Raw genomic sequence first — 15,822 nt, 5'->3', positions numbered from 1 at the left:
GATGACACAGACCTAATACAATGTCTGGCATATAGTGATTTCTCAGTAAATATTTGTTCAGTGGATGAACCTGTCTACCTACAGATTTAAAAATCTGTTTTAAAAATCACTTTATTGTGCGGCATTTGGGTGGCTCGGTCAGTTAAGCTTCTGACTCTTGATCTCAGGGTCTTGATCTCAGAGTGGTGAGTTCAAGCTTGGTGTTGGGCTCCATGCTTGGCATGGAGCCTACTTAAAAAAAAAAAAAATCACTGTATTGAGAAGGTTAATACAAATAAAGAAAAGTGCACAGAATGAAAATCAATGAATTATCACAACAAAAACACCACTAGAACTGTCTGCCCCCAAAGAGATGGAATAGTCACCAGTTCCTTGAAAACTCCTCTTGTACCTGCTCCCAGTTACTAACACTTTCTTTCCCAATGGGAACCACAATCCCGACTTCTTACCTTATGGTTTTGTTTAGTTTTTTAACTTCGTTTAGTTGGAATCTCATAGCATGTATTCTTTTGCCCAAATTTATGCTGGTGAAATGCATCTATGTTTTTGCACATAGCTATTTTGGTGCATAGCACAAGGTAGGGATTAAATTCCATTTTCCCATCCTAGGAGTATCCACTTATCCCAGCACAATTTTTTGGAAAGTCTCTCCTTTACTAACTGCTCTGTAATGCTACTTCTGTCATGGAACAAGTTCTCCACGCATGGATCTGCTTGTAGGCCCTCTCTTCTGTCCACTTGACATCTTTGTCTATCTTCGTGCCAGTATCACATTGTCTTAATGAAAATAGCTTTATAATAAGTCTTCATATTTAGTAATGCAAATGCTGTCACCTTGTACGACAGATTCTTGGCTGTTCTTGACCCTTTCCATGTCCGTATAATCTTGAGAATCACTTTGCATTTCCATAAACTGAGATTTTGGTTAGGGTTGCCTTGTATCTATAGATCCTTTTGGAAAGACTTGCCATATTTGTAATATTCCAGTTCATGAACATGGCATATTCCTCCATTTATTTAGGTCTTATTTAATTTATCTCAATAAGATTTTTTTAAATTTTTCTTAACATTTATTCATTTTTGAGAGACACAGAGAGACAGAGCATGAATAAGGGAAGGGCAGAGAGAGAGGGAGACACAGAATCCGAAGCAGGATCCAGGCTCTGAGCTGTCACCACAGAGCCCGAGGCAGGGCTCAAACTCACGAACAGCAAGATCATGACCTGAGCTGAGGTCGGATGCTTAACCATCTGAGCCACCCAGTCGCTCCTCTCAGTAAGATTTTATAGTTCTCTACCCAAAGGTCTTAGATGTTTTTTGTTAGATTGCCTAAAATGTGTTTGGGTTTGTGTGTGTGTGCGCGCTATTATAAATTATACCCTTTTAACATTTATTTTCCTGTTTGTTGCTGTTGTAGCAAAATTAATTTTGCATATTAATTTTGAATAAATCAACTTTGTTAAACTTACTAATTGTAATAATTTATCTGTGAATTATTCAGGATTTTCTACAGAGACAAGTATATCGTCCATAGGTAATGTGTTTTACCTATTCCTTTCTAATCTTTACATCTTTCCTTTCTTTTTCTTGTCTTACTGCATTGGCCAGGACCATCAGTACAAAAGGAAGTAACAGTAGGGGGAGTCTTTGTTTTGTGGGTTAAACAGTGTTCTCCTGAAAGATAAGTTGCAGCCCTAAGCCCCAGAATCTGTAAATGCGAGTGTAGTTGGAAATAGGGTCTTTGTTAATGTAGAGTTAAGATGAAGTCATACTGGAATAGGATAGGTGCCCTACTCCAGTGTGACTAGTGTTCTTTTAAAAAGACGAGACACAAAGACATACACAGAGAAGAACACCATGTGAAGACCGAGGCAGAAATTGGAATGATGCGTTTATAAGCCGAGGGATTCCAAGGATTTTGGCAACCACCAAAAGCTAGGAAGAGGCAAGGAAGGATCCTCCCCCAAGGCCTTCAGAGAGAACACGGCCAAGCCAGTGCCTTGATTTCGGACTTGTAGCCTCTAGAATTGTGAGACAATAAATTTCTGTTTTGAGCTGTCAGTTAGTGGTAGTTAGTTATAGCAGCCCTAGGCAACAAAGTCAACATGTTTTAGTCCCAGTTACAGAGGGAAAGCTTCCAGTATTTCACCATAAAGTCTCATACTTGCTGAAGGTTCTTTTGGGAATGGGTATTAATTTTTAGCTTATGAAAATTCCTTTCTAGTCCTCATTTGTTAAAAGTCTTTGTGATGAATTTGATCGACATCATCTATTGAAATCAATTGAAAGGTGTTTTTCCCTCAGTCTGTTAATGTGGTGAATTGCATTGATTTTTAAATCTTAACCCAGCATTGCATTCTGGAATACACCCAACACATACTGGCCTTTTTACATATTGCTAGATATGGTGTGCTTCTTTAAAAAAAAAAAAAACAACTTACCAAAAACTGAAAAAAGGCATTTCTCTTGAAGTTTGGGGAAAAAGTGGTGGGTAAAGTGGTTCTGGCTTTCTAGATCAGACCAAGCTGATCTTTAACACTTCATCTTTATGCTAATGGATAAGTTTGCTAATCTTACATTCACAATGTCGGCATCTGTATTCATCAGTCAGACTGGCCTGAAATTTTCCTTTCGTGGAATTTCCTGTCAGTTTTTATATCAGGGTTACTCTGGACCTTCTAATAGGACTTGGCAAATGGTAGCTCTCCTTACTGTGTTCTGAACGGGTGTGTGTGGCTCCTTTTCTTCCTTGAATGTTTCTTAGAATCCATCAGGGCCTGGAGTTTTCTTTATTGAAAAGTTTTAAATCATAGGCTTAATTTTTTCAAGTAGTTGATGAATTATTTAACGTTTCTATTCTTCCACCAGTTTTTACATGTAGGGTATTTTGAGGAATTTCTCTATTTTATTTATATTTTAATATTCTCTCCCATAAGGTTGTTTAATACATCTTTTTATTTTTATTTATTTATTTTTCTTTTTCTCTTCTCTTTCTTAAATACAGAAAGGGAAAAAATTCATTTCTATTTTCAATTTTTATTAAAAATATTTTTCTTTAAATTTTTTCTACTATATTTTTTACTTTTGTGTAAATTTTTTCAAATTGTATTTTATTTTTTAATTTTTTAATGTTTATTTATTTTTGAGAGAGAGAGAGAGAGAGAGACAGCTTAAGCATGGGAGGGGCAGAGAGAGAGGGAGACACAGAATCCAAAGCAGGCTCCAGGCTCCGAGCTGTCAGCACAGAGCCTGATGCGGGGCTCGAACTCATGAACCATGAGATCATGACCTGAGCCGAAGTCAGACGCTCAACCGACTGAGCCACCCAGGCGCCCCCCAGCACATCTTTTTATAATTTTATAGATCTGTAGGCCTTAGAGTAATGTCTTCTTTTTCATTCCTCTCACTGTTTATCTCTTTTTCTTTGAACAGCTTCACCAAGAGAGCTGGTAATTACATTTGTTTTTATTTCATTAGCTTGTGTTCTTAACTTTTATTATTTCCTTCCCTCTACTTTCTCTGAGTTTAATTTACTCTTAGTTTTTGTATCTCCTTTAGATCCACTCTCTTTCTTTCTTCTTTCTTTCTTTCTTTCTTTCTTTCTTTCTTTCTTTCTTTCTTTCGCTGAGTAATATGAATTTGTATTTCCTCTGTGTCTTTTCATGGCTTGATATACCTCATTTCTTTTTATCTTTGAGTAATAGTCCCTTATATGCTGTGCCACTGTTAGTCCATTCACTCAAGCAAAAGAAATCTCTTTGTTGCTTTCTGGTTTTGATAATTATGAATAGAGCTGCTGTAAACATCTGTGTGCAGGTCTTTGTGCGGACATAAGTTTTCAACTCCTTTGGGTAAATACATAGGAGAGTAATTACTGGATCATATAGCAAGAGTATGTTTAGTTTTACATGAAATTGACAGACTGTCTTCCAAAGTGGCTGTACCTATTTGCCTTTCCCCTTGCAATAAATGACAGTTCCTATTGTGCCACGTCCTCAGCAGTGCTGGGGTGTTGTCAGTGTTTTGGATTTTAGCCATTCTAATAGGCATGTGGTGGTAGTATTTTAGCTTATAATATTGTATAAGCCAAATTCTTTTTTTTTTTAAGTTTATTTAGTTATTTTGAAAGAGAGAGAGAGAGCATGCGTAGGGGAAGGGCAGAGAGAAAGAGAGAGAGCTCTGTCAGCACAGAGCCCATCTTGGGGCTAGAACTCACAAACCATGAGGTCTTGACCAGAGGGGTAATCAAAAGTGTGACGCTTAGCCAACTGAGCCACCTCAGGTGCTGCCAAATTCTTTTTTTTTTTAATCCAGGAAGATCACAACATCCCTGAGAAGAAAGAATCCTGAAAAGACGCAAAGAAGTTAGTTTTATTTTGTGATTTATTTAAAGTAAGAGAAAAATAAAAGTTTACCCATTTCTCCTCTGACCACAGCCACCAACCAGTCTGTTCTCTGTATCTATGAACTTAGGTGCTGGGGTTTTTTTGTTTTTTTCTTTTGATGCCTATTTATTTATTTTGAGAGAGAGAGGGTGTGTGCATGTGCTCGTGGACGTTCAAGCAGACAGAAGAACTGACAGAGGATCCAAGCACGTTCCGGGCTCAGCACAGAGTCCAGCTGGGGGCTCAATCTCATGAGATCATGACCGGAGTGAAATCAAGAGTCAGATGCTTAACTGACTGAGCCACCCAGGTGCCCGTGAACTTATTTTTTATATGTATGTATTTTTAGCTTTCACATGTAAGAGAGCTCATATAGTATGTGTCTTTCTCTGACTTATTTCACTTAGTTCATCAGTGTTTATCCTTTCTTCTTCTGTATTGCTCACTGTGCAACTACAATGATAAAATCCCCCTTAATAAGCACAACTTTAGATGCTTCCCACAAGTTTCGATATGTAGTATTTTCATTTATTCTTCCCATTTAAAAATTTTTCTAATTTACACTTTTAAAAGCCCATGTGTTATTTAAAAGTCTATTAGTTAGGACACCTGGGTGGCTCAGTCCTTTAAAGATCTGAATCTTGATCTCAGCTCAGGTTTTGATCTCAGGGTTGTGAGTTCAAGTCCCACACTGGGCTCCACACTGGGAGTGGAGCCTTCTTTAAAAAAAAAAAAAAAAAAAAAAGATTAGTAGTTTATTTCCTCAATATGAGTTAAAAAAAATCTTTTTGTTAGTGATTTCTAGCTTGATTGTATTCTTTTTTTTTCCTTCCAAAGTTTTATTTAAATTCTAGGTAGTTAGGGGGCGCCTGGGTGGCTCAGTCGGTTAAGCAGCCGACTTCGGCTCAGGTCCTGATCTCACGGTCCATGAGTTCGAGCCCCGCGTCGGGCCCTGTGCTGACAGCTCAGAGCCTGGAGCCTGTTTCAGATTCTGTGTCTCCCTCTCTCTCTCTGCCCCTCCCCTGTTCATGCTCTGTCTCTCTCTGTCTCAAAAATAAATAAATGTTAAAAAAAAAATTTAAAAATAAAAATAAATTCTAGGTAGTTAATATATAGTGTAATATTGGTTTCAGGAGTAGAATTTTGTGATTCATCACTTAGTAACACCCAGTGGTCATCGTAACAAGTGACCTCCTTAAAACCCATCACCCATCTAGCCCATCCCCCACCCACTTCCACCATCAACCCTGTTTTATCATTAAGAGTCTCTTATGGTTTGCTTTTCTGTCTCTCTCTTTTTCCCCCCTTCCCATAGGTTCATCTCTTTTGTTTCCTAAATTCCACCTGAGTGAAATCACATGGTATTTGTCTTTCTCTGCCCCGCTCATTTTGCTTAGCATAATACGCTCTAGCTCCGTCTACATCATTGCAAATGGCAGGATTTCATTCTTTTTGATGACTGAGTAATACTCCATTGAATGTGTATACCACATCTTTTTTATTCATTCATCAGTTGATGGACACTTGGGCTCTTTCCTCGTTTGGCTACTGTTGATAATGCCGCTGTAAACATCGGGGTGCATGTACCCCCTTCGAATCTATAGTTTTGTATCCTTTTGAGTAAATAGCTAGTAGTGCAACTGCTGGATCATAGGATAGTTGTATTTTTAACTTTTGGAGGAACCTCCATACTGTTCTCCAGAGTGGCTGCACCAGTTTGCATTCCCACCAGCGGTGCAAGAGGGCTCTCCTTTCTCCACATCCTGTCTGTTAGTTATATTCTTTTATAATAGGTAGACACTTGGTTAATGACATAGGATCTGATCAATTTTTCTTAAACTGTTTTCTGTGTATTCAGTGTATTATTCTGCCCTTGTTAAGATTTTGTATTCTCTGTCTGTCCATGGGATCAAGTTTGTCAATCCTGGATTTTATATCTTTATTCTTACTGACTTGTATGCCTGTTACTGGTTACTGAGACAAGTGTGTTAAAATCTCTCATCATGACTGTAGGTTATCTATGTCTCCTTGTAGGTCTCTAAGTTATTTATGTATTTTTTAAATGTGTTTTAAGGCAACTTTATTGAGTGCAAACAAATCTAATACCATCTTTAGATGAATTTAATTTTTTGTCATTATGAAGTGTCATTTGAGATTTGTAGTGATACTTTTTGCCTTAAAGTCAGATGCTACTATAACTCACCATCTTTCTTTGGTTACTGAACACACAGTTTGTCTTCTTCTGTGATTGTACTTGACTGTCAATCCTTCTGTCCTTATGTTTTAATATATCTCTTGTAAATAGATATCTCTTGTAATCCCTTGTAAAATATCTCTTGTAAATATTTAAAAATAAATAATTTTTAAAAATAAAGTTTGGTTATCTTTATCTTAAATAGAATATGTAACTTGTTTACATTTAAAGTATTTACTTAGGGGCACCTGGGTGGCTCAGTTGGTTAAGTGTACAAATTTGGCTCAGGTCATGATCTCATAGTTCGTGAGTTCAAGCCACTCATTGGGCTCTGCAATGACAGTGCAGAGCCTGCTTGGGATTCTCTCTCTCCCTCTCTCTGCCCCTCCCCTGCTCTGTCTCTCTCTCTCTCTCTCTCAAAATAAATAAGTCAACTTAAAAATAAATAAAATAGGGGCGCCTGGGTGGCTCGGTCAGTTGAGCGTCCGACTTCGTCTCAGGTCATGATCTCACAGTCTGTGAGTTCGAGCCCCACGTCGGGCTCTGTGCTGACAGCTCAGAGCCTGCAGCCTGTTTCAGATTCTGTGTCTCCCTCTCTCTCTGCCCCTCCCCTGTTCATGCTCTGCCTCTCTCTGTCTCAAAAATAAATAAACGTTAAAAAAAATTTTTTTTTAAATAAATAAAATAAATACGTGTTTAGATTTAATCCTAATATCCTAATGCTTCCTTTCTCTTTGTACTGTCTTTTATGTTCCTCCCTCCCTCCTCTCTCTCCTTATCCTGATTTGATGGGATAGATGTTAATCTTCTGTGTTCTTTCTCTGCCAGTGTGGTAGTTACATACTCCTTTGAAAACTCTTTCAGTAGTATTACCAAAGATTACAACATGCATTCTTGATTTTTGAAAGCCTAATATTACCTGTTATTCTTACTCTTTTTGGCTCATATGAAACCTCAGGACACTTTTCCTCTGGAATTGTATGCGATTATCATCATGCAGTTTTTATCCCCACAACACGTAATCACTATTGCCTAGTAAATTCATACGCATTCAGATGTACCCACATATTTATACAATCATTTTTCTTCATCACTTCCTGTATTTCTGACTTGACACCCGTGATCTTTTTCCTTCTGCCCAAAGAACTCCACTTGGTATTTCGTTAAGTGCTAGTCTGCTGGTGAGAAATTATTTTTTGTTTATCTGAAAATGTCATTCTTTTTTTTATATGTTTTATTTATTTTTGAGAGAGTGCAAGTGAGGGAGGGTCAGAGACGGGGAGACTGAGGATCTGAAGTGGGCTCTGCACTGACAGCAGCCAGCCCCAGGTGGGGCTCGAACTCATGAACTGTGAGATCATGTCCTGACCAAAGTCAGACACTCAACCGACTGAGCCACCCAGGTGCCCCTGAAAATGTCATTCTTTAATGTTTATTTATTTTTGAGACAGAGCATGAACAGAGTTGGGGCAGAGAGAGAGGGAGACACAGAATCCAAAGCAGGCTCCAGGCTCCAAGCTGTCAGCACAGAGCCCAACACGGGGCTTGAACTCACGGACTGTGAGATCATGACCTGAGCCAAAGTCAGACGCTTAACCGACTGAGCCACCCAGGTGCCCCTGAAAATGTCATTCTTGAATGACGGTTTTGTTTTTTTCGGCAGCATAAATACGTCATTTCTTCTGACTTACAGGTTCCATTATTTCTAATGAGAAATCTGCTGTTATTCTAATTGTTCCTCCTTTAGAGTTAATCTGTCTTTTTTTTTTTTTTTAAGATTTTGTTTTTAAATAATCTCTCCACCCAACTTGGGGCTCCAATTCACAATCCTGAGATCAAGAGGCACATGTTCTACCAACTGAGCCAGCTAGGAGCCACACATCTGTCTTCTTTTAATCTCAATGATATTAGTCACTTTCTCTCTGCATTTGATTTTTTAAACAGTTTTACTAGAACTTGCTTAGGTATAGGTTTCTTTTTATTTATCCCGCTTGGAATTCAAAAGGCCTCTTAACTCTTGTGACTGATGTCTTTTACCAGTTTTGGAAAACTCTGTCATTAACTCTTCGAAAATCACTTTTAATCAATCTCACTACATAATGCAGTTACTTTCTTTTGTGTACAGTCCTTTGGAGGCTTTTTCACATGTTTCAAAAAACATTTGAAGCGGTCGTACTGTAAATTGTACAATTAAAATGTTAAATGCGAGAATAATATTAAACCTATGCAAATGTATTGCATGTGTGAATTATAAAAGGGACTAGCTAATCTGTTAGCAGTTATGTTTATAATATCAAAATAAACTGGTGAAATATGATAGCTTGCCATTTTTGTTCTAGTTTTCATTCACTACAAAAAAGGACTGCTTGTGTTTCATTTATTAATGGTTTATGAGTACCAGAAAGTAGAGTTTTATCATATATAACCTTTTTCCTAGTATATAAGAAACAAATTTTGGGTGCACTTACGTGGCTCAATTGGTTAAGCATCTGACTCTTGATTTTGACTCAGGTCATGATCTCACCTTTCGTGAGTTCGAGCCCTGCATTGGGCCCTACACTGACATTGCATAGCCTGCTTGGGATTCTCTCTCTCCCTCTGTCTCTGCCCCTCCTGTGTTCTCTCTCTCTGTGTCTCTCAAAATAAATAAACTTTATTTTAAAAAAAAAACAAATTTCGATTTCTGCTATTTTTTTAAATAAATGTGGCTCTCAAAACTACCTTTCACTATCTTTCAAAACCCTTTATTTTTTGTGCCCTGTGTTAGCTTTTATCCTCATTTATATAAATAACATCTTAGGTGAGTCAGGTAGTACTTTCCCCTCAAACTACAGTGAAACTGGCACAAATACCTGTGGTAACTTAAATTCATGGTTAGCAAGTAAATGCCTAAGGCTTTTGTCAACAACTAGCTATCGGAACGGTGAACTTTTTGCCTGGACATTTCTTCCAGGTGTTAAGACGAGGAAGGGAGCAGTCCCCTTAGATCATCAGGAGGCATTAGGGTCTACCTGCTAGAGCTCTGGTTTGGGATCAAATTACTGGTACTTTCCTATTGTTCTTGTCCTAATGCGCATGGCATATTTTTCCAGAGCCTGTCATTTGCCCTAATGTTCCCCCCTTTATGGACCATCCTGCCAGACTTTCAGTGACACAGTCTCCAAGGAATTAGAAAGTAACTTCCTTCTTTATTTGCCAACCTGAAGAAAACTGACCAGCACTCTTTTTTTTTTTTTTTTGAGTTTTTATTTAAATTCCAGTTAGTTAACATATAGTGTAATATTGGTTTCAGTTGTATAATATAGTGATTCTCACTCTGTCCCACGTGTGGGCTGGTGCTCATCACAGCTAGTGAGCTCCTTAATCCCCATTACCCGTTTTTCCCATCCCCCCCCACCCCTGCCCCCTTCTGCTGAGCAACACTCTTTTTTTTTTTTTAATTTTTTTTTTAACGTTTATTTATTTTTCAGACAGAGAGACACAGCATGAACGGGGGAGGGGCAGAGAGAGAGGGAAACACAGAATCGGAAGCAGGCTCCAGGCTCTGAGCCGTCAGCCCAGAGCCCGACGCGGGGCTCGAACCTGCGGACCGCGAGATCGTGACCTGAGCCGAAGTCGGACGCTTAACCGACTGAGCCACCCAGGCGCCCCTGAGCAACACTCTTAATGACAGGTGATGTCTCCCTTCTCCCCCTCCCTGAGCTCCTTCCCCAGCCAGAGAAGCAGCATTGGCCCTGGCAAAGACGTACAGTTGCAAGGGTTCCTGCCCTCAAGGAGCTTCAAAGGTAGGTTGTGTACCTGAGAAGGGTTTAAACTACGTAAAGTGACTGGCTGCATGCCAGTCAGTGGGCCAGAGGGTATGAGGTGGGACAACATTCAGCCCCGTGAGAAGGATCGCAGAAGGGAAATGTAAACACTGAGTTCCCACTGTGTACAAGGCACCTTGCATACACTATGACCCCGGTGAGGTGCATGCTGTTACATGAAACTGAGGCACCGAACTCAACCCGGAGGCCCAAGAGTCATGCTTCTGTGAATTTCAGGTGTGATGGAGTTCTCACAAATCTCTAAAGTGCGCAGTCAAAAATGGCTACTCTAGAGGGGCACCTGGGTAGCTCAATTGGTTGAGCGTCTGACTTTGGCTCAGGTCACGATCTCGTGGTTCGTGAGTTTGAACCCTGTGTCGGGCTCGCTGCTGTCAGCACAGAGCCTGCTTCAGATCTTTGGTCCCCCTTGCTCTCTGCCCCTCCCCCCCCTCTCAAAAATGAATACATGTTTTAAAAAATGGTTAGTTCAGGGAACATGGAAGTCCAGCTGGATTTCAGTATGATAACTGGGGAGTGAAGAGAAGTGGTGAGTCAGTGAATATAGCAACTTAGAGTGAAGTCAGAGATTGGTTAAATATTGATTATATTCCAAAAATAGGGAAAATCCATTTATGCGAGGGTACTAAAATCAAGGGCTACGGAACTCTGAGGATTCCCACATCGTGCTGCATTGATCTGAGTGCTACATGTGTCTACCTTGCCCATTCAGACGACGTTTTAAAAAATTCTTTGGAGACAATCTGTTCTTTAATTGATGTGTATATTTATGTTCTCTCCTATTCACTGTTATTTACTATTCACCAGGACTGCCAACTTTTAAACAGTCTTGGGGTAAATGTTTGTTCCCAACCCTTTGTTGAAAGATGTGTTTTATGTAACAGTTAGGGAGTCCATTAACATGAAGCACTAAAACAGAAAAAGAAACTGTAGAGATTTATAAGCATGTGAAATGCCCTCACCAGATACAGTTGAAATAATAAATCCAAGGGGACATTTATGAAGTTACTATGAACATAGTTATCTACTTCAAAACATGTTTGTGGAACTGAATCATACCATATATGAGGCTTCATTTAAAAGGTAAAATACAAATTGACTCTTGTCTATTGGTAACGACTTAGTGTGTTTAAGGAAACCCCATGATTGTGGAAAAAGAGAGAAATCCCACTATAAATATATCTTTGGCAGTTGTGTTCTTGGTGATAGAAATTGCCTGAATGATTTTTCTTTAAACACTGGAAATTTGGGAGAGCTCAAATTATTAGGATTTTTAAGTGACATTGAAAGACTTCCAGCATTACTGTTGTACGAAAACACCCAATCCCTGGTAGAGCGGTGGTCCAGAGAGCAATTTTTTCTTTGGCTGCAATATGACATATAAGTGGTGTCCTCAGATACAAACACACCCCCCCCCCCCAAAATAAGTTGGCAAAGGAACATGGTGGCATCTGTCTCCTCGTTAAAACATCAGATTGACAAAATCCATGTACTACTCTGTTTCAAAAAGTTCCAGGTCTTTCAAACATTGGCATTCTTATCATTTTGTGCGCTCAGCGCTGGCCACTGGCTAACAACATCTGTGTGGATTTCTCCTTGAGTATCTTTCTTCCATCAGCTGATAAGCTAGTAGCTCTGAGGATTTCTGGTCGAGAGCCCTGCTCAAGAAAGAGAGCTGACAGTACATATTTGAAATTGTTTCAGAAAATGTTTCTTCTCCTCTGCCCTGTTTGTTTGTTTGTTTCCTACTTGAAGGTAGGGTCTGAAGGGCGTGGAGCTTTCAGGTTGATGTGGCCCAGGGAACCCGAGTGGCCATTTAATATGCTTTCTTTGGAGAGAAGAGACACTGATATTGTAAATCTAGCCTGTACTCACTGTCATAGGGCTAATCCATGGCCATAAAATTAGAGTCAAATATAAGATAAACTGCAGGCCACTGTTTTCACATCAATCTAAACAAACAAGCTAATGGATTATTTTAGGAGTGAAAACAAAATTCTTAATTGCTCCTTAAACATGTGGCTCTAAGTGTAAGCCTAATATAACAAATAACTTGGAGCAAATTCATTTTAATTGTATGTAAACAAATGTCTTATAATAAAAATGGTTATTATGCTTCAAGAAAATGAAAGGAAAAAATTTTCAAAATCCCAACCCCCCAAATAAATACTGTTAATATATTAACATCTCTCTTTCAGACTTTTGGTTACTCTGTTCATCCTACTTTGCATTTTATTTTTTCATTGAATTCAGCTAATGCAATGTTCTTGGATGTCTTTTATGGTATACATAAGTATAAAATGTTTTTGGAAGATATCTGTAAGATGGCTTACAGAAATGAAAAAGCGTGAGTATTGTCACTCCTGCAATACAAAACAAAAAAAATTGTTCAAAAGACAAGATTTTTTGTTGTTGTTGTTGTTTGTTTATTTTTGAGAGAGAGAGTGGGGGGGGGGGTGGACAGACAGAGAGAGGGACATAGAGAATCCACACAGGGCTCAAACCCACGGAACCGTGAGCTTATGACCTGAGCCAAAACCAAGAGTCAGATGCTTAACCAACTGAGCCCCCCAGGCGCCCTAAGATTTTCAAATCTTATAAACACTGCATAGTCATTTCCAGATGTAGCAACTGAAAAATGCAATTGGAGAAGGTAGCAGGGGGAAGGAGAAAATCCCAGCCTCAGCGGGAAGACTTCAGAGACGCGCTCGCATCTCAGGTGAGACCTCCACATCCCCACCTGCTCTCAGGGCCACACCAGCCCCTGGCACACCTCATGTGCCTCCTCTGTGCTAGCCAGGCCTGGGGAGGAAGGTGGCTGGGGGCTGGCAGAAATGCCCAGTCCCATCTGCCCAGCTTCTCGAGTCTTCTGATACCACGACAGGAAAGGCGTTCATCTGGCGCCTGTCCTCTGACAGATACGAATGTAAGGTCTGGGCAAGGGAGGAAGTCCGTGCTGGGTGGGACTGTCACCGCAGGGCCCCTCGTGCATTGCCTGGTGGCTGTGCTGTGCCCCAAGGACTTCCCAGCCGTTGGGGCCACAGTTGGCCTGTCTGCAAGCGTCAGACCAGATGGAAGTTCTTAAATAGGGGAGAAGGAGGCTTTTTACCTCTCTTTCTACCAAGGCCACATGGTAAACTGTTTTGAATGATTTTGAAAAGCCTCCAAGGTTTCCATTCACTGAGGGAATATGCCAGAGAAACTTGAAAACTGAAATTTTCGGTAACAGGACCCAGTAAAGTCCTTCAAGGCTTGATGTAGATGCTGGAGTTCTAGACTCTTGTGGCTGGACGGGGCTCTTTCTGGTGACATTTTTTTTTTCTAACTTGTTTATTTTTGTTTTTTATTTGAGAGAGAGAGAGAGAGAGAGAGAGAGAGAGGAGAATGAGCGGGGGAGGGGCAGAGGGAGAGAGAATCTTAAGCAGGTTCCACTCCTAGCGCAGAGCCCAACACGAGGCTTGATCCCACGACAGTGGGATCGTGACCTGAGCCAAAATCAAGAGTCAAGGACACTCAGCTGATTCTGCCACCCATGAGCCCCTCGGTGGTATTCTTGTTATGAGCAGGTGACTTCTAAGCTACAGTTCCAAATAAACCAAGGAGGTTATTAATTCCTTCGTCAGAGGTCACTAAAATTCCTGCGTTCCGGGGCACCTGGGTGGCTCAGTCGGTTGGGCGTCCGACTTCGGCTCAGGTCATGATCTCGCAGTCCGTGGGTTCGAGCCCCACGTCGGGCTCTGTGCTGACGGCTCGGAGCCTGGAGCCTGTTTCGGATTCTGTGTCTCCCTCTCTCTCTGACCTTCCCCCCATTCATGCTCTGTCTCTCTCTGTCTCAAAAATGAATAAACATTAAAAAAAAAAATTAAAAAAAAATTCCTGCCTTCCACTGCAGTTTCACAAAAATATTTCTGTTCTTAACTCTATCACACCCCATGGGAAATTATTAATCATAATAATGGTTGTGTTTGCCTTGGTAAGAAGAGAGTGGAATTTCTGTATCCTCCCTGAATGCTGCCTTGTATCAGTTCTCGTTAACCACTTGTGTGGCAGGCCGTTTAATGACAACCAGTCCCAGGCCCCAGCCCAGTATGTGATGTCACTCTACTGCTCCCCTCATCCAGAGATGGGTCGCGCTCCCCCCCCCCGCCCCCCCGAATCTGGGCTGGCCTTGTTTGCTGTGTCCAGTAGAACGTGGTGGAAGTGAGGTGGTCCCTGAGGCGCAGGCTCCAGTGGCCTTGCAGTTCTGCCCTTTCCACCGGGGGTGCTGAGAGGCCACGCAGGGCAGGATCGGGCCCCACCAGGAGCACCAGCCGCCAGGCCTGTGAGGGAGCCAGCCGGGACCACCGGCCCAGAGAAGCGTGAGAGACAGGAAGGTGGTGTTGCTTACAGACGCAAGTTTTGGGGGGTGATCCATCCTGCGGCAACTGGTAACAGCCACACCCTGTCACCACCGTGGATCTGTACTTAGGATCTAGGAGCTTGTTTCCTTAAGAGAATCCTGTGCAGAGAATCTTGTTTCCTTAAGAGAATCCCGGGAACATCCTCCTATTTAGACTGCTACGCCCCAGGCCCAAGGGTAGAAGGGCTCCATCCCAGATGAGGAATGTCGGGAATCCCCATTCTGTTCAGAGCGCAGCAGAAATGCCTCCCTCAGTACCTTCCTAACTTCCCTCTCTTCCTTCTTGTGCTGTGAGGGCTGGAATGCTAAAACTACATTCCCCAAGTCGTCCTTGTGGCCCGTGTCCACATGTGACCTTGCTGTCACCAAGAAGACATGATTTTTAGGATTAGGAGGCAGAGATGACAAACGTGAGTGGTGGCCGGGGTGCCTGGGTGGCTCAGTCGGTTAAGGGTTTGACTCTTGGTTTCAGCTCAGGTCATGATCTCACGGTTTGTGTGATGGGACCCCACCTCGGGCTCTGTGCTGACAGTGCAGAACCTGCTTGGGATTCCCTCTCTCTCCCTCTCTCTGCCTCTCCCCCACTCATGTGCTCTGTATCTCTCTCAAAATAAATAAATAAACTTAAATATATAATTAATTAATTAATTAATTAATTAAATATATATACATTATAAATATGTTAACATATATATATATATATATATATATAATTTTTAAAAATGTAATTAGTGAATTTTTCCCTCATGGCACGAGGAAATGAGGAAATGATTATCTCCTCCCCAGATATCACAGACATTTTTTAGAGAATATTCTTTGGATGAATGAAGGGAATTCCATACTGAATAAGTTAACATCAGATCACAAATGTATTTTGGTTTAAAATATAAAATAAATCAAAAGCAATTTGGCTCAATCAGCCAAAATATCATAAAAAAAGGTTTTCATTTCAGGTTACTTTGGCGTGTCTTTGCTAGTCAATGGGAAGAAACAAAAGCAAACCGAAGTTAAGTTCTCGCT

This window comes from Panthera pardus, unplaced genomic scaffold (genome assembly GCF_024362965.1).
Source record: "Panthera pardus isolate Hobbes unplaced genomic scaffold, ASM2436296v1 HiC_scaffold_2, whole genome shotgun sequence".
Taxonomy (NCBI): Eukaryota; Metazoa; Chordata; class Mammalia; order Carnivora; family Felidae; genus Panthera; species Panthera pardus.
Note: the sequence above shows the minus strand (reverse complement) of the source record.